The 20,125-nt window shown below is 35.5% G+C and overlaps 2 long non-coding RNA genes across 2 annotated transcripts; one reads left to right on the top strand and one right to left on the bottom strand.

Moving 5' to 3' along the window:
* Positions 1-260: 260 nt before the first annotated feature.
* LOC125275507 lies at positions 261-6,503 on the bottom strand. Its single transcript, XR_007186462.1, has 4 exons — positions 6,141-6,503; positions 5,916-5,981; positions 5,665-5,746; positions 261-602 (listed from the first exon to the last, which is right to left on the bottom strand). It is a non-coding gene; the product is annotated as an uncharacterized LOC125275507 (long non-coding RNA).
* Positions 6,504-9,118: 2,615 nt separating this feature from the next.
* On the top strand, positions 9,119-11,115 carry LOC125274599. The gene is made up of 3 exons (XR_007186286.1): positions 9,119-9,412; positions 10,365-10,426; positions 10,605-11,115. It is a non-coding gene; the product is annotated as an uncharacterized LOC125274599 (long non-coding RNA).
* Positions 11,116-20,125: the final 9,010 nt, after the last annotated feature.

Raw genomic sequence — 20,125 nt, forward strand, 5'->3', positions numbered from 1 at the left:
AGTGGGAAATTTTATTTTTGTTCTTAGAATGTTCTTCTAAAAAGGTAAGATAACATTCTCTACAAAACACTCTAAAAACGTTTTGGCGATGACCTTCTATAAATGTTTAGTCATAACATTAGAACATTATCCCCATATATCCCCTATAGTATCCCCTATTCTTATAGTTATTTAACAGGAAGTTTTATTTTTGTTCCCAGAATGTTCTCCTAAATATTCAAAAAAGAAAAAAGAAAGAAAGAAAAAGCTTAGCTATAACATTGTTAAAACATACAATTTTATTAATCTCAAAAATAAAACAAAATCTAACAGGTCTATAAATGGCATCCACATAAATTATTGGCTTTAGAAACAGTAAATGTCCAACATCACATGTTGAAGAACTCTAAAGTCCAGTGTGTAATCCTGCGTCTGACTGCTGTGTTTGCTCTGAGTGCTCAACACTGTCTTTGCTTGACCTGGTCCTTGAAGAAAAATAATACAGTCGTCCGTATTAATGTTCTCCTTTTCTTGTCTTTTAGTTTTCCAGCTGCTCTGCCAGTTAGCAGCATTGAGCCGTCTATGTGTGTAGAGCGTCTGTGTGTAGAGTTTTTCCCCAGAGCCTATAACAGAGGAGCATACAACAGTGTAAACACAAAATACATATTACATTTTAATATCGCAAACAATATTGATATTCAACAGATATAATACTTTAAGTATCTACTCTGTTTGCTATTTAAAACACATCTACTTAATCCATTATGTTAATAACACAACTACAAACTTTGATGTTGGCTTGAAAAGCATGAACCTCAAACCGAGACTCAACTTCAACTTGTGCAGAGCTGCAGCAGAACGCTGCCAACAATTCTATTGCTACGACATAGCTAGTTTTCATCAGTTATTTTGTCTATGGATCGTTACATCTCTTACAGATTTCTGCTTTTCTTTTCATTTAGATACAGATAAAGTAGCACTGTATTTGAATGCATCAGCAAGAGCAACTGTGTGTGTGAATTAATCCTACCAGTGTAGCATCTCTTTGCTAATAGTGAAGTTGTAGGTTTTAGTTACTTTAAAAGCAGAAAGAAAAATATATGCCATAACTTTCAGTTTCTACACTGTTTTGTTATTGTTAAGTTATAGGACAGTTGACAAGTTTCTGTGCTCCTGGAGGTTTCCGTTTGCAATCTGCACATTATATATGAGTTACAGTATGTGCGTATGGACGCTTGTTTCCACCATGGAATAAGAAAAAACATAAACTGCTGACATTTTCTCGCAATTGGGAGTTACAATGTCAATGTCATTGTGCAATGTTTTTTTTTCTCACAATTGCTTTTTTTTGGCTGACTTTTCTCAGAATTGTGAGATAAAAAGTTGCAACTGCAAGTTCTCAATACTGTGTCACTACCTGATGATCCACGACTGTTTTTGTGTTTTGTGATGGTTGTTCATGAGTCTCTTGTTTGTCCTGAGCAGTAAAACTGAGCTCTGTTCTTCAGAAAAATCCTCCAGCTCCTGCAGATTCTTCAGTTTTTCAGCATCTTCTGCATATTTGAACCCTTTCCAGCAGTGGCTGTATGATTTTGAGATTCATCTTTTCACACTGAGAACAACTAAGGTACTTAAACTAAACTATTAAAAAAGTTTCAAACATTCACTGATGCTCCAGAAGGAAAACCCGATGCATTAAGAGTCAGGGGTCTGGGAATATTGGGCAGTTTTAACTGTTAAGGAAAAACAAGGGACTCATGAACAATCATCACCAAAAAAAAAAAAAAAAAAAAACATCCGGGTAACGACACAGTATTAAGAACCAAAGGTTCCCAAAATTTTGAACAGGGTTATTTTCATAAATTCAGCTATTTATTTTCTTGTGGACTATATGTAAACATCTTTTATGTAAAATATCTTACTCAGGACAGTACTAAATAAAAAACAACATGCAATTTGTATGATCGCTCTTATTCTGTTAAAATTATTCACATTTTCACAGATTCTGCAAAGGGTTGCCCAACTTAACACTGTATATGACAACTGTTAAGTCTGATCAGTACGGTGGCCCAGTAGTGCACAACACAACGAAATTAAAAAAAGCAAACATAAGTTCACAACACAACGAAATCGAGACACAACACAACAGAATCGAGCCACAACACAACGGAATAAAGCCACAACACAACGAAATCGAGCCACAACACAACGGAATAAAGCCACAACACAACGGAATCAAGCCACAACACAACGGAAATGCTCCCGACCACTAGGGGGCTCTCAGAGCTCGGTAAAGTTAGTTTTCCTTGCCACTGTTCTATAGAGTCGGCAGTAATATCAATACCACGATTAGTTTAAACAGTATGTAACCACTGCATATCGACATGAAATATTAATTCAATATCACCTACGTGCAAAATAGCTTCATATTTAGGCCTATACTTGTGAATGATGTGACGCGCTACCACGGCGCATGATGAAGGGAACGTCTGCCAATCCCACTAAGTGGTTAAAACGTATAATTTGTATTCATTAAAATTACTTTTAACATTTAAAAACAGACATATTCAAATTCCAAAGCTTGTCAGTCTTACCAACAGGAACTAACAACCTTTGGAATTTGAACATGTCTGTTTTTAAATGTTAAAAGTAATTTTAATGAATACAAATTATACGTTTTAACCACTTGGTGGAATTGGTGGATGTTCCCTTTATCATGCGCCGTGGTATCGCGTCAAATCATTCACAAGTATAAATATGAAGCTATTGTGAACGTAGTTGATTTTTAATTAATATACCATGTCGATATACAATGCTTACATACTTAAAACTAATCATGGTATTGATATCTTTGTAAAACTGTCGACTTTATAGAACAGTGGCAAGGAATAGTAATATTACCTAGCTCTGAGAGCCCCCAAGTGGTCGGGAGCATTTCCGTTGTGTTGTGGCTTGATTCCGTTGTGTTGTGGTTTAATTCCGTTGTGTTGTGGCTTTATTTCGTTGTGTTGTGGCTTGATTCCGTTGTGTTGTGGCTTGATTCCGTTGTGTTGTGGCTTATTCCGTTGTGTTGTGGTTTAATTCCGTTGTGTTGTGGCTTATTCCGTTGTGTTGTGGCTTGATTCCATTGTGTTGTGGCTTGATTCCGTTGTGTTGTGGCTTATTCCGTTGTGTTGTGGTTTAATTCCGTTGTGTTGTGGCTTATTCCGTTGTGTTGTGGCTTTATTTCGTTGTGTTGTGGCTTGTTTCCGTTGTGTTGTGAACTTATGTTTGCTTTTTTAATTTCGTTGTGTTGTGCACTACTGGGCCACCGTAGATCAGTTACAAATGATAGCACTGAACTTCAGAACAGTCTTAAGGTCTGTGTTTGGTGCTGGAAAATGACACAAAGCTTTATTCACCCAAGCCATCCTAGGTGTATATGAAGTAAAATATATAGCTTTGGCCAGACCACTAGATATTTTACTTCATAACTTGTTAAATATGGATATTTTTCTTACACAAATGCATCACTTCACACTTCAGGCCTTCATTAACCGCACGTTGTTTGTCATTAAAGTGCATATTGCAGGTTAAACATTTTTTTCGAGATGAATATATAACCTTGCACAAAAATACCATATAAAAGGGTACTGCAGGGTTTAAACATGTTTTGCAGGACATAAGGGCATGAATTTAGTAGATAAAGTGACAGTCTCTGTAAAAAACCCTTTTTTTTCAGCATCGCGTCATATTACGTCACTCAAGGGAGTCGATCGCCGAGCTCTGTGTTGATTCAGTGCAGAGTAGGCTGGTATTCAGTGACAGCGGTCGTGAATTTGTGTGTTTTCGGTAGTTTTTGTATTCTATTTATCATCGTCATGGTAAATTATTGTGTTTGTGGAGGTTGCACAAACTCCAGCCTGTCAGGACATTTAGTACAGAGGTGTAATAACAAGAAAAAGGATGCTGCTATCTTCTGTGCCGGGGGGTGTTTTGTGCAGGTGAAGAGACGGGACTTCACTTCTGCATCTGCGTCGAGTTCAACATTGTAATACTACTGTAAATAATGATATTAAATGAATAAACTTACACACGATGCTTCTTCACCATTTTTACTTGAATCAATTTCAACACTGATGACTACAAATTATGTACACATACATACAGTCTCACACTCGCACAAAACAGTTTTGAATTATGTGCTGGTAATGTAAATACTCCAATTTCATTCATGCCATGTATATACTGTAAACGTATATACACATTCAAGTTCACACAACTACATAATCATGGCGTCATATACATCCTCACACTATCAGTGAATGGGCACGGAATAAACTCATAACACAGAATTAATGAATAAAAGATAACATTACATGAAACACATAAACTACGTTTGGCCGCCGGCGGGAGACATGATCACGGATCCGTCAGAGATGCAGCTTGATGAACACGTGAATTTTGCACCATAAATCTTTATTATTATTATTATTATTATTATTTTATTATTTAATTTGCTAACTACCAAATCAGTCGTGATGAGAAACCGCTATATCACGTAACTTTAGTGTGGACGGATATTAACGCGTGTGACATACGCCTGATCAAGGTTTATTAGATTCTGTTATTAGTAATCAATAACGTTACTCCTAGATGACCAATAGCTTTGCTATTGCCTGAATCATGATAATAATCTGTACAATATTGTGATCTGAGCACATATCGTTAGCTAAGCTAACATCGGTCGCTGCCCTGTTCTCCACTGCTTCTCCTCACACAACAGCTCAATTTGTCTATTTTGACCATTATTTTGTCTAATCCTGGTCTGTCCCTGCTCTCTTAAACACATAGCAGGCTAATTGTATGGCTGTGGTTTGTGATACGAGTATGAATAAAAATGTACAATTTCCTCAGTATCCGAACTGTCATTGCGATCCATTGTTTTCCTATTGTTTATATTGATCGCACTCCCTTGAGTTACGTCACTTCCGATTTGGCATTTTTCAGATGCGGAAGTAAAATTCTCTCACAAAAAACGACTCCAGAAGCCTATGTAGCGTATTTATATGTGTTTTTTCAAGAAAATCTATTTAATACATTATTTTTCTATACATTGAATCACTGATGCTCTAACCTGCAATATGCCCTTTAAGTGCTGCTGTTTTGTGCTGTAGAAGACGTGGATCAACTTGTCAGATGGCATTCTGGATTTTTGCGTTCGCGTACGGTGGCTCTGAATTGTCAAAACGTCTCTCAAAACGCATGCCACGGATGCGAAAAATGCAGAAAATCGAACCTGATCCGAATATTTTTTTGACGCACGAAAGTTTCGGAGGCAGTGTGCAAACGCAATTGACATAACGTGAGGTCGAATTTATTTTTTTATTTTAAGTTTCACATGCAAATTTTGGACTCAGTGTGCAAAGGCCTTTAAGCTTGGGCTAATTTTCATTTGAAAGTGAACTAATCCTTTAAGGGTTAAAAAATTTAGTCTCGGAGGAAAACATAATAATAATAATAATATTATTATTATTAATAATAATAATAATAATAATAATAATAATGTTCAAATAGGTTAACAATATGTTGCATTTCTTAAACCAACATAATTTTGTTCTTGAAAATATTAGTAAATAATTACTACAAACTGTTTCTAAAGGACATTTTATTAAGATTTACAACAAAACTTACAAAACCACTTACCCATATCCTCCCATTCACTTCTGCAGGTAAATTTTTGCCAGATTGTGTCCTTCACAATGGCTGTCTGTCAGCCCCAAAGTACCTAAAAAAAATTAAAACATATCTTTCCCATTTCAACATATCTTTATGAATTACTTAAATATTATTATTTAAGTTCAAAAGAAATAATCAGATTAACACTTTTAAGTAGCAAATGCACAGTATCCGTATTCATATAGAACACAATATCGCATAACGACGGATTAAAGTACCTTTGTTGTAAATGAAGACTTTTTGTTGCATCATCAGTGTCCATATTTAAGTAGGCTGTCTGGATTCTGAATGAAAACAAATCTAAGTTAGCTGTTATTCTAAAGCAGTATACACCCACAATTAATGTAATTGTCATGTCATTCTAAGAAAGATCTAACGGATTTTAGTGTATACGTAAAGGATAAACGAAAGATGTAAACTGAAAAAGACATTTAAAAACTTACATTCCAGTATTTATTGTTGAGGGCAGAGTTCCGTTGACCAGGAGACAGTTCTGTTGTTTGGGCCACAAACTGTCCGAGCGGGTAAAACATCCTCCATCACAACTCTGTATCTGCCGCGACTCTGTTTGTGAACGAGTCCGTACTCGCTTTTTCCGTCAAAAAGACAATCAGACCAGGGACATTTTGCGCCAATTTCTTCAACTACCATTCGCGCTGTTCGTCAATTTCAAATGTTCCTACGTCACGAGAAAAGCACGCTGTGATTGGTGGATTTACGCGTCGATTTACCATGGCCCAATCAGCGCCTCTCGTCTCCTGTAAACACCCAGTAGATTGTCATATTTTAAAATAAGCACTTTTTAACGAGGCTTAGTTGAAAATGTTCTCTAACCTTGTAATCAAATATAAACAGTAGCTACATTTGTTTGTTGCAAATTTACAGAAATGTACAGATGTACAATTTACAGATGTTAATATTGTTAATAAAGGTATTAAAGGGATAATTCACCCAAAAATAAAAATGTCATTATTTACACACCCTCAAGTTGTTCCAAACCTGTATAAATGTATTTGTTCTGTTCAACACAAAAGAAGATATTCTGAAGAATGTGGGAAACTGAACAGTTCTGGGGCACCATTGACTTCCATAGTATTAGACCCAAAGCAACCTGGTTACAAACATTCCTCAAAATATCTTCTTTGTTTAACAGAAACTTGAGGGTAGGTAAATGATGACAGAATTTAATTTTTTTGGGTGAACTATCCCTTTAATATTGCTTGCCAACTGAAAACAAAGTTTCCCCATTTAGGCTACAGTTAATACAATCTTTTTAAAACAAATGACATTAATTATACATAAATTTCCCTTAGTAAAAAGTAAATTGAGTAAGACAGTGTAAAAGGTGCGAGTGTGGATTAGTAATCTGGTCCCCAGGTATCAAGGAGAAAAAATGTTGGCCCTCGTCAATATCAAAGTTGCCCATCCCTGCCCTATGGTAAACACGTTCACGCAACAGTTCAGCCAAATACGAGACTTTCCCTTCCCCCAGAATTCATCTCACTTTTGCAGTCAAGCCAGTGTTCAACTAAAATAATGCATTTCATCTTTTGTTTCTTATTATATTTTGTATTTTATTATATGTTGTTTCTTTTGAGTTCAGCCCAATGCTGTTTCACACAATGGTGTTAAAAACATGATGCCAGCCAGACCCAGAACCAAAACAGAAGTGCCAGATGTAATGATGATCTGGCCCAAACTTCATCACAATCTGGAATAATATACACATTTTACAAATGTTGTTTTGATAATGTTACTCCTTTATTATGGAATATTGTGGCAATATTGTATATTCTCCATTACATAAACCAAGCTAACCATGTCTTGAACATTGGGGGGAAGTTTCTTTCTTTCTTTTTTTTTTTCTTTTAATAAAGCGTAAAGAAACAAAACAGTGAATTAAATTGTTGCTAATACAATGCTATATCAGTTATGTGCAATAATAATTGAAGACTTCAGATGCAAATGCCTTTAAGTGCCATTTGAAATTTTCTTATAAAACAAGCAAGTTTATCAAGCTTATTACACTTTAATGGCAATGAAAAGGACCTATTAATTGCCATTAAAGTGAAATTTACTGCACCTAAACATACAAGCTTGACAAAAATGCTAATTTAAGAAGAAAATTTCAGATGCCACTTGCACAGGCTTTTGCATCTGAACTCTTCAATTGTAGAAAAAAAGAAAACATTAAATTGTGCAGAAATTAATTTCAATAGTACATTGAGAACTCAAGTTTAATAATACAATATAATGTTAGTTCTGAGATTGTTCAATTTAAGGAATGAATAATAGTGAATATTTATAAAAAATTAGTGAATATTTACAACTTTGAATAATCTGTTACCTCAATAACATCCTCAAAACATCCTCAAAATGTTGCAGGTGAAATGTTCTAGATTTGTTAATACGTCACATTAGAAGAACATTTTACACAGAACATTTCATCACCTCAAACCTCAGTGATGTTCTTATAGTGTTTTCCTAATGTTGCTGAGAGAATGTTCTTCATGTGTTTTATTGAAACATTGTGCGAATGTTTTATTGACAACATTATATAATATGTTACCTCAACAACATCCTCAAAATGTTTAGGTAAAATGTTCTATCATGGTTAATACGTCACATTAGAAGAACATTTTACACAGAACATTTCATCACCTCAAACCACAGTGATGTTCTTATAGCGTTCTCCTAATGTTGCTGAGAGAATGTTCTTCCTTTGTTTTATTGAAACATTGTGCGAATGTTATATTTAAAACATTATATAATGTTACCTCAATAACATCTTCAAAACATCCTCAAAATGTTGCAGGTGAAATGTTCTAGATTTGTTAATACGTCACATTAGAAGAACATTTTACACAGAACATTTCATCACCTCAAACCACAGTGATGTTCTTATAGCGTTCACCTAATGTTGCTGAGAGAATGTTCTTCCTTTGTTTTATTGAAACATTGTGCGAATGTTTTATTGACAACATTATATAATATGTTACCTCAACAACATCCTCAAAATGTTTAGGTAAAATGTTCTATCATGGTTAATACGTCACATTAGAAGAACATTTTACACAGAACATTTCATCACCTCAAACCACAGTGATGTTCTTATAGCGTTCTCCTAATGTTGCTGAGAGAATGTTCTTCATTTGTTTTATTGAAACATTGTGCGAATGTTATATTTACAACATTATATAATACGTTACCTCAATAACATCCTCAAAATGTTGCAGGTGAAATGTTCTAGATTTGTTAATACGTCACATTAGAAGAACATTTTATACAGAACATTTCATCACCTCAAACCACAGTGATGTTCTTATAGCGTTCTCCTAATGTTGCTGAGAGAATGTTCTTCCTTTGTTTTATTGAAACATTGTGCGAATGTTATATTTACAACATTATATACACTGTTAAATGTCGCTGTAGATTTTGCAGCACAGTACTGTAAAAACCTACAGTACAGTACCATATTTCTATATTACAGTAAAATACTGTAATTTATATTGCATTCTGGGTAATTTTGATTGAGCGGGAATATTTTACAGTACATTTTAGTGTTGCTGTAACCCTGCTGTAACCTGGCTGTAATATACCAGGCAATAATACAGGATTGCTGTAAATAACGCGCCACCTGACGTCATATCACACAGACAGAAGAACACGGCCGCTGGTGACTGGAGAAGCAGAACGGTGTATTTCTGGAAGTTTGGTAATTTAATTTTACTATTAGGTTTTTACAAAGTGTATCGTTTTTATTCTGGAATGAAACTGCACATTTAGCCAGCGAATGTTGCTAGCTGTAGTCGAAAACACCGTTATTAGATGTGTACGCGCTTGTTTTGCCCTGCTGCTCTCCTGACATTTTAAAATCTAACTCAGTGAATTAGCTTCAGGTTTATTTCTACCAAACTCGACGTCGATGATTGTTGGAACCGTGGAAAGACGAACCGAAACGGGTTTGGTGAGTTTTAATTTGTTTACTAATGCGCGCGAGGTTGGAATCTGCTGGGAGATCGAAAGACGGCCGTTTGTGTTTAAACAAAAAGGATCTTGCGATTAAAAAAAAGTCTATTCCTGTGGGGATCCTTTCCATAATGTTGTCCGATTCGAGCCTGTCAGTGAGAAAAACAAGCACTTTTATAGTCGTACACTGACGGTGCACACAAGCTCAAACGTATTATATTTGCCGTCCACTGACGGCTGCAGCGGCCGCGGTCTTCAGTTAGTGCTTAGGCACAAAAACATGGAAAAAGATGGCCCAGATCGAAAATACTTAAGTTTCACTTGAAACGTACTGTAAATGGGTGGTTTGGGGTCAGAGAGATTGGCTATTGTTAACTTGGCCAGATTATTACTGCATCTGTTTGGGCAGTTGTTCTGTAGCATAGTGACTGTAATGACAATAAACGATTATGATTATAAAAAAATATGAATTGGGGTATAAATTACCTTTATCACCGTTTATAATTATCTATTAATTAACAAAGCAAGTATAATGCATGCCATGGCAATATATTCAGCAAGGTCAAGGATAATATTTTACTAACCTAGATGTATTATTGAAGTAGGCCTATATGAAATGCATGTGGCAACAGTGTATGTGTTAGCTTATCCCCAACAAGCAACATAAATGAATAAACATTTATTTTGATTTCTTCCAGCAGTGTGGTCCACTTGTCTTTGCATCCTGGGAAGTGCATTGCTTTCACAAGGAAGCGTATTTGTAAGTATTAGCCATAATATTACAACCTTTTACACTTTAAAAATAAGTTGCATTTTGTTTTGCTACAGAATTTTCATTTGACATTTCTATCTTACACTGTCTGTTCATCTTTATTGGTGCTGTGGATAACAGTTTTTGTAATACGTGTATTTGTGTTTGTGCCTTGACTTTGTTACAGTTTTGGCATTGAAGGAAAGAAATGTACTGCCCGACAGGGAGTGAGCAGAAGACCAGGACGGTGGTGCAGAGTGATGGCCATCAACCCACATGTCAACAGCTTCGTTCGGTCCTTTGTGTTTAAATGGAAGACTTCACACTGAGGGACTGTGGCCTGTTTGCAACCATCCACGTGCCCTTCAGTTAGGGATGAATCTTGTGGGACACTTGTTGTTTTTGCTCACTTTTTAAGATAAATCAAATTTCTGATGCACTGTACCAAGACCGTTGCTGATGGGGCGAAAGATGGTGACAATTCTGAAATGTTTTGAAATGTTTAAATATATTGATTGAATAAAAATACATTTTTTAAATATACTCTGGTTTGCCTTTTGATTTGTAATGTTATTCTGTAGTATAGTACTATTGTAATATTACTAACTATAGTATGTATATACTATTCTAACCTATGTATTATATAATTATATATTTTATCATTATTAGCAATGATTATAAGTAATATTTATCAGTGAAATAACTATATAATACAATATAGCAAAATACAGTAAAAATTGATCAAATTACAAAATACTGTAAAAATACAGTAAAATACTGTTATGTAGTTATACAGTACTGTTCTTTGTACTGTAAAATTGCATTACAGTACATTGCTGTAAAGCGAAATACAGTACATTGCTGGCAACCCTGCTGCCAGTACTGTACTGTAAAAATACAGGGAAATTGTTAACAGTGTAATGTTACCTCAATAACATCCTCAAAATGTTGCATGTGAAATGTTCTAGATTTGTTAATACGTCACATTAGAAGAACATTTTATACAGAACATTTCATCACCTCAAACCTCAGTGAAGTTCTTATAGCGTTCTCCTAATGTTGCTGAGAGAATGTTCTTCATTTGTTTTATTGAAACATTGTGTGAATGTTATATTTACAACATTATATAATACGTTACCTCAATAACATCCTCAAAATGTTGCAGGTGAAATGTTCTAGATTTGTTAATACGTCACATTAGAAGAACATTTTATACAGAACATTTCATCACCTCAAACATTAATCATGTTCTTATAGCGTTCTCCTAATGTTGCTGAGAGAATGTTCTTCATGTGTTTTATTGAAACATTGTGCGAATGTTTTATTGACAACATTATATAATGTTACCTCAATAACATCCTCAAAACATCCTCAAAATGTTGCAGGTGAAATGTTCTAGATTTGTTAATACGTCACATTAGAAGAACATTTTATACAGAACATTTCATCACCTCAAACATTAATCATGTTCTTATAGCGTTCTCCTAATGTTGCTGAGAGAATGTTCTTCATGTGTTTTATTGAAACATTGTGCGAATGTTTTATTGACAACATTATATAATGTTACCTCAATAACATCCTCAAAACATCCTCAAAATGTTGCAGGTGAAATGTTCTAGATTTGTTAATACGTCACATTAGAAGAACATTTTATACAGAACATTTCATCACCTCAAACATTAATCATGTTCTTATAGCGTTCTCCTAATGTTGCTGAGAGAATGTTCTTCATGTGTTTTATTGAAACATTGTGCGAATGTTTTATTGACAACATTATATAATGTTACCTCAATAACATCCTCAAAACATCCTCAAAATGTTGCAGGTGAAATGTTCTATCTTGGTTAATACGTCACATTAGAAGAACATTTTATACAGAACATTTCATCACCTCAAACCACAGTGATGTTCTTATAGCGTTTTCCTAATGTTGCTGAGAGAATGTTCTTCATTTGTTTTATTGAAACATTGTGCGAATGTTTTATTGACAACATTATATAATACGTTACCTCAATAACATCCTCAAAATGTTGCAGGTGAAATGTTCTAGATTAGTTAATAAGTCACATTAGAAGAACATTTTATACAGAACATTTCATCACCTCAAACATTAATCATTTTCTTATAGCGTTCTCCTAATGTTGCTGAGAGAATGTTCTTCATGTGTTTTATTGAAACATTGTGCGAATGTTTTATTGACAACATTATATAGTGTTACCTCAATAACATCCTCAAAACATCCTCAAAATGTTGCAGGTGAAATGTTCTATCTTGGTTAATACGTCACATTAGAAGAACATTTTATACAGAACATTTCATCACCTCAAACCACAGTGATGTTCTTATAGCGTTTTCCTAATGTTGCTGAGAGAATGTTCTTCATTTGTTTTATTGAAACATTGTGCGAATGTTTTATTGACAACATTATATAATGTTACCTCAACAACATCCTCAAAACATCCTCAAAATGTTGCAGGGAAAATGTTCTAGATTTGTTTGCACTTAACATTATAGGAACATTTTCTGAATTTAAAAATATTCTTAAAACATTTTTGGAACATTACATTCAAATGTTTTCTTTAAAACATTAAAAAAACCTTTACAAAATGTTAGCCAAGGTTCTGAGAACGTTCCCTGCTAGCTGGGTTCACTGGGGTCAAACGAAACCCCGTTCATTTTCACACTTGAATGGTTCGTTTTCTCCTTTAAACAATGCAAACGAAGTAAAAATAGCCTGACAAGCAGGTGCAAAGCGACGTGTGAACAGACCAGCAGTCCGTGATGTCAGCGCTCGCATGACTCATAATCTACGGCACAAATGACTGTTTTTGCGCTCTCTATATTTTTAACCTTTTTTTATTTTTTTTATTTCACAGGGCAGCGTCCTCCAAGAAAGCCCCCCTTACTTTCATCCAATTCGTTTACAGATAATTAGGCCCGTGGGAGCACGAGAGGATAGAACTGTCGAGAACAGAGATAAAGAAAGAGCTGGCGTGCTCTCGCAGCCAACACACACACACGCAGAAAAGTTAAATAAACATATGCATAGACAAACATTCAACATATGCACAAACGCATGCATGTGCACATCTAATGCACATAAGCATTGCACGCTTCTACTTTGACGTCGTGCTCATTCGCCGTGTCAAGGGTAACCTCGTTTCATATATGTAGAGGCAGCAATTTGTGCCCACTCTGTCACTGTCTCATTATTTTGGCTCTTAAGAATAACTTGACAATGATTAATTCCTAAAGACCAATAAACAAAGGCTGGCGGTCTCAGGGAAAAAAATAGCGCCTCAGTGTTTTTTCCTTCTCTCTGGAGGCGAAGGGCAGCGTTGCAGAACCGGTAATTATACCGCGAGAAAAATGACGCGGGCTTTTGACAAGCAAAAGTTGCGACTTTCAGTGACATAATGTGAACGCGAGCTAGTAGTTACGCAACGTACACGAGATCTGATGCATGCTTGTTTATTTGTTGACTCATTCTCAGGATTCAAACGAACGTCAGTTATTATTTAAAATGTGATTGAAAATGTAGCAGGACAGAAAAAACACACGCAAACGTAGAAATCTGTCCCTCTCTCGGTCTCTCTGCCATTCGTTGCGGTGGTTACAGCCCATCCTGGATTTGATCAATAGTATCCGCTAAGCCCGTGTCAGCACTGGGGAGATTTTATTTCCCACGGGAACGACACGCGCGCCTCCAACTGAAACTCACACTAGCGCTCGCGCAGCGGCAGCAGAATCCATTTACTAAAAATAACTCGATGAGAAGTGAAACTATGGCTAGTAGAAGCGGCGAGCGCGGGACTCCCGCTCGTCCCGCTGAAGGTGCAGCGACTCTGACAGACATTCAGTGCGAATCAAACGCAAAAAAATATCCCTGTCGAGAAAGGCCTCATGGCGATCGCCTTTGTTTAAACACTGTTTCAACAAAACCTACTACCAACTACTCAAAATTTACTGGTATAGCCTACACATCTCTTTGTATGCATGCATCTAATCAGTTCTACATTACAATAGGCTACTCATAATTAAATATTCAAATTTATAATCGGCTACATTAAAGTACACAATCAACATGCATTGTTTTATCATGTTATCATGCATTACAATTATCATAATGCTTAGGCTAAATATTTAGTCTATAAAAAGAAAATAGCATGCATTACAATATTACAGTGTGAATTCAGGTTGATTGATTCACCCTAAGTCATTACTGAAATCACAACAATGCATTAAGCATATCTGTGCATGCATTAAATGTTAAGGCTTCAAACGAAGTGCTGAATTCAAATGTGGATTTTTCTTTTCTTTGTGTTTGAATCACCCCAAAAAATGTCTACAAAGCTTCGACTCTTAACTCACATATGATTTCTAAGCAACATGCCAGAAATAGGCTATGGCATGGTTTAAAACACTTAGGCTATGAAGTTTCATCCTAAAAAGAATTGTGTTGATTGAAGTTTGCTGAAGAACATACAGGCTGATAAGAGAGATAAGAACAGAATAAGAGATTACATCACTATTTTGTTATTGTTTTCATATTAATTCATAATATTTACAAATTCTATTTTTCTAATTCTAATTTGATTGACCAAATACATAGTGAGTCACATGTTGTACATTTCTTAAAACTGCGACAAAGAGGAAGTGACATTAAATGTAGGCTATAGGGATGTGCCCAAAGCCAATTAGCTTATTCGGAAAGCCACGGATAATGGCTTCAAAACAAATAACAATTTCTACCGAACAAACGCCCATTCACACTAATAACGATAACTGTAAAGATAACGATAAAGATATAGTTATAAAAAACGTTCTAAATATAAAAGAATAGCAGTGTCCACACCACAGCTATAACGATAATGATATAGAGAAATGATATCGTTGGAATCACTTCACTTTTTTCTATCTGTTGAACAATAAAACACTGACAGCCAATCAGAATCCATTCTAATTTAAGGGCTCACGCATTTAAAATGGCAGACGACATTGCGGAGGTCAGTCGCCGAGGTCCAGAAAAAGCCACCACTGTCAAACCCCTTATTCAATGATACTTTAAAGAAAATGGACATATGAAAAACAATCGGTCATACCCTTAGAAAAAAATGGTGAGAAGTATCAGGGGCATCAATTGGATATGGCAGGGTATGGCAGCTGCCATGCCTTGGCTGCCTTGTCAGCAATTAATAATTTTTTTATTGCTGGATTAACAGAGTTATATTACTACGTGTAACAAATAATTTGTATTGTTAAATAAAAGAGAAAAGTAGCCTTAGTAAATTAAAGCGATCTGGTTGTTATATTAGTTCCATGTGAATTCAGCGGCGCTGCCACAATGCGATTTTGTAGCATTGACAGGGCTGGGGAGTAACGAAATACATGTAACGACGTTACGTATTTAAAATACAAAATTTGAGTAACTGTATTTCGTTACAGTTACATTTTAAATAGATGGTGATCAAATTACAGTTACATTCAAAAAGTATTTTAGATTACCAAAGTTACTTTGAATTCTGAGGATTTTTAACCAACGAGCCAATTGTTGATGATTCTCCGACTCTGTCTGTTTAAAAAAAAAAAAAAAAAACGCGCAGCCTGTTCAGATATGAGCAACCTGCAGAGTGCAGACATGAGATCGCGCGAAAAAAATGGACGGGAAAACGGCATAATGTGTTTCTCTAGTGGAAATTCAAAGACAGTTTTACTTATAAACATGAAAGGACGTACAGTAACATCATAGTGCAATGCAAGCTATGTCTACCTGCAACAAAACTTCTATCGGCTTCAAAGGATTCAACGTCTAATCTAAAAAAGGATCTTGAGGTAGGCCTAAGCTGTTCTTGGTCTTTAAAATGTTATTTTCCTATTTACTCGTACGTTGAGCTTTGTATGGTTATCATTCGCCTAATATTTATAAGAATTTATTAGGTCTTTGAAAAATAACACAAAATCGTCATAGAATTAACATCCACTTAATCATGCGTTAAATAATGTTTTATAAAGCCAATTTCTTGGTGTAGTTTACAGACAAACTTTAAATCTTAATAATTCATTCCAAATGTTTAGGTATATGGCGCATGCTCGAGTTCATGATCAAAAATATGTAGTTCACTGGTCATAAATCCAAAGGTTTTTTAGTTTTATTTTGGTCTATCTTTATCCCGGGCTTGCAAACAAACTGCTTTGTAATATTTTCCTAGCCTGACTTCGTCATACTCATATTCTAGGCAGAATGTGAGTCTGATACTGCTCCATTGCACTTGAATTATGGGGCGTGTCTTAACCGAACCAGTAAAAAAAAAAAACTCTGCACTCAATTGGATAGACCTACAACCAATCAGAGCAACGCAGTAAGTGACGTATGTTGAACTTGTACTTAAACTTTTGCCGAATCCCATGGAAGGACGGCAAACACATCTTTCCCATCGACAAATGCCTTGATTGCGGTTCTTTGTTCGTCTTTTAGAATTAATGCGCTGTTGATTTCTTTTATTACAGACGTGATAGCGGAATCTAAACATCTTACTTCTCCAGCTGCAGTCATCGTTGGTGAAAACCAACCCTGTGTCTCAATCAGCTCCCTAGCTCCCTAGGTCGTGAATCAGTATATAATGAAAGTGAATGTGGCTGATACCCTGATCAGTGCCCTGACTACTGAACTAGGGAGCTGATTGAGACACACGCCAATTCAACCTAAGCGATTTTTGATGACGTGAGTGGTTACGTAACCGCAGATAGCCTGTCCATCATCGATTAAAGCCCGCCCTGGCAATTTGATTGGCTCGGCCTTCTGGGAGCCGAGCATAATTACTCCACAATGGATCGAGTCCAGACCGAACTTCCCGTCCAAAAAATGTTGTGGGCGGGGTTCGGGCTGGCACCCAGGCTAATATTTTCCCAAAATTTCAGGAAATATTTACTAAGCCTGTCAACAGGACGTTAACACAGGCACACGCTGAAAACGAACACAAATAGGAGAACAGACACGCCAGCAGAGAAAATACTGCACCATGCACAAGCTCACTGTTCGCGAAATATAGGAAGAATAATATAAATATTAAATTGGGGTTGATATGAATGTATCTCTGAAGGGAACTGTCTTCAGACAAATTTTGATGGCTTTTCCTCTTATCTCCAGCGCAGTGCTGCTGTGTGTATAGTGATAACCATGGAAACGCTATATCACTGCTGTTCCATAAGCGCCACCTACTGTCAGAGAGTGAATTTGCATTTCATTCAGTCCGTCTGCTGATTGTTTTTTTGTGTGTGTGCAGGTGTCTTATGTAGCATAATTTCACAAAGCTAAAGTCAGACCATGCTGCTTTTGCTGTTAATCTTGAAATTATACAATAATTTAAATTAAAAACAACTGATCATGCTCATGTTAATAACATCTTTGTTGGGATTGTGATAAAAATGCAGTGTCTAATATCAAAGAGTTACACATATTTTTTGAACAAACAAACAACTAATAAATTTTCTTTAAAAAAAAATCTGCAAACAATATCAGAATCGGCCAATTTGCTTCTGTTGGCCATGAAAAATCAAAATAGGTGCATCACTAATAATAATTAAAAAAATTAAATAAAGGATTATTTAAAAAAAAAAAAAAAGAATAGTTTTTTGTTTTTTGTTTTTTTTCCGCTGTTTGTTGTTTATATGGTTAATATTAATGCAGCTATCAGTGCACTAAGGTTAAATATTAGTATAAACATATTTATACTAGGGATAGTTCACACAAAATGATCATATTTTTTTCCAAACCTGTAAAATGTGGTGATGTGTAAAAAGGGTGATGCAAAAAACTGTTAAGAAACCGAGTCAGCTTTGAATACAGGCCTTCTCTTGAGATTATTGGGTAAATCATTTCATATCATTTTCTTTATAAACATTCTAAATGTTACAAACAAACTTTGTTAATAAAACAATTTAAACCACTGTCAATTCGACTCTACACCTATAAAACAACCTATATTATTAACAATATTTTATTTTTGTTATTTAATATTTTGTTATCCCTCTGATGCACATCAAATATAAAGATATAATTTAGGAATGATATATCACTAGTAATTATATATGGATGTGATGTTAAAACAAAAAAATATTTTCTTAATTTGTTTATCAAAATATTGAAATTCTTTACTAACACATAGGTTATGTCTAATGAACTGCAGATATACATTTTGTAACTGATGTTAAAAATACAATTTAGTGGAAAACCAAATCCTGGTGGGTAGAGGTCATTTTTATTTACAGGTTGTAAACTTAAAACAGAACATCAAGTTAATATGGTTCTTTGTGTTAAGTATTTCAAAGTATTCCAAAGTATTTAGATTAAGTTACTAAACTTGAGTAATGTAACGAAATACGTTACAGATTACTTTTTAAAGCATGTATTTTGTAATCTGTAGTAAAATACATTCTAAAAGTAACCTTCCCAACCCTGAGCATTGAGTATTGTAGCCAATCACAGGGATTTCTTTTGAAAATGATGATCAATCAGATGTGTTTAAGTTACCAGTAGTGAAAATCCGCTCAGTATCTCTCTAAACGCTGAATGAGTTAAATTTAGTGCAAGTTTAGCTATTAAAGGTGCTACAGAGGATGTTTTGTTTTATACATTTTTGCAATATTACTTGAAACTGTCTTTACTAACTGATAAAAGACTATATATTAGGTGCACTGAAAGGAATAATATTAATCAGCCAATCGTTTATGCGATCATCGTGTAAACGATTGGCCCTCTGGCTTGTCAATCACTGCCATGATGTTCCTTGTGAGAGACGTGTGCGGATTGGCCCTCTGGCTTGTCAATCATTGCCATGACGTTCCTTGTGAGAGACGTGCGTGGCTGCGCACTCCAGTAACTTTCCACACTCCACAGGCGCCGCATGCAATGTTTTTGTCAGGAGAGGGGAGTAACAACTGCAGATTATGAGTTACCTGCGGTGAGTCCGACATAATGAATCCACTAACACGACACAGCAAATGCCGGTGGTAAACACTCGTGTTCCAATACTCGTGCACGAGTTTTGGGAGGCGTTCCCTCGAAATGAGCTGTGAAGGAGGGGGGTTGTTCTTACGCATACGCTCCTTTCAAAAACTCAGTAACAGTCTTTGGTTTCTCAATCGACGAAAAGATCCTCTGTAGCACCTTTAAGTTCTACACGCGCACAAATCCTCTAATTATAATAAAAGCGGAGACGTGATGTAAATAAAATATTCATTATTGTAGTGATTTTTACTTTGTCCATCCAAGGACGCGAAGTAAAATAGGGATTGGTACTCATGTCACCGCTGACGTTGTGATTTTGGATCAAACGTCTCTTAAGGTGTGGTTATGAGTACATCAGATGACCACTTCCCCCCCTTTCCCTAGTTCAGGGCACTATTTAAGGTCTTTTACCTTGGTGGTATGAGAACACTCTCAACAGGGGCTTTTCATTCATTTAGAGTTAACGTAAAGTGGTCAGCTGATTTATTTGAAAGATTGGTGATATTGCTAACTTGTAGAACCTTTTCTGTATTATCAGCACAAGGAAGACACAAGTGTAATAAAATAAATTTTATTAACAAAAAGATAAACAAGAATAACTAACACAACTACTAAATGAATACCATGAATGATAAAGGAATAAAGTGCATAAGATACATAGAATACAAGTGATTAAGTTGGGTGTGGCTATGGAAGAGTTA

The sequence above is a fragment of the Megalobrama amblycephala genome, linkage group LG9, assembly GCF_018812025.1.
Source record: "Megalobrama amblycephala isolate DHTTF-2021 linkage group LG9, ASM1881202v1, whole genome shotgun sequence".
NCBI lineage: Eukaryota > Metazoa > Chordata > Actinopteri > Cypriniformes > Xenocyprididae > Megalobrama > Megalobrama amblycephala.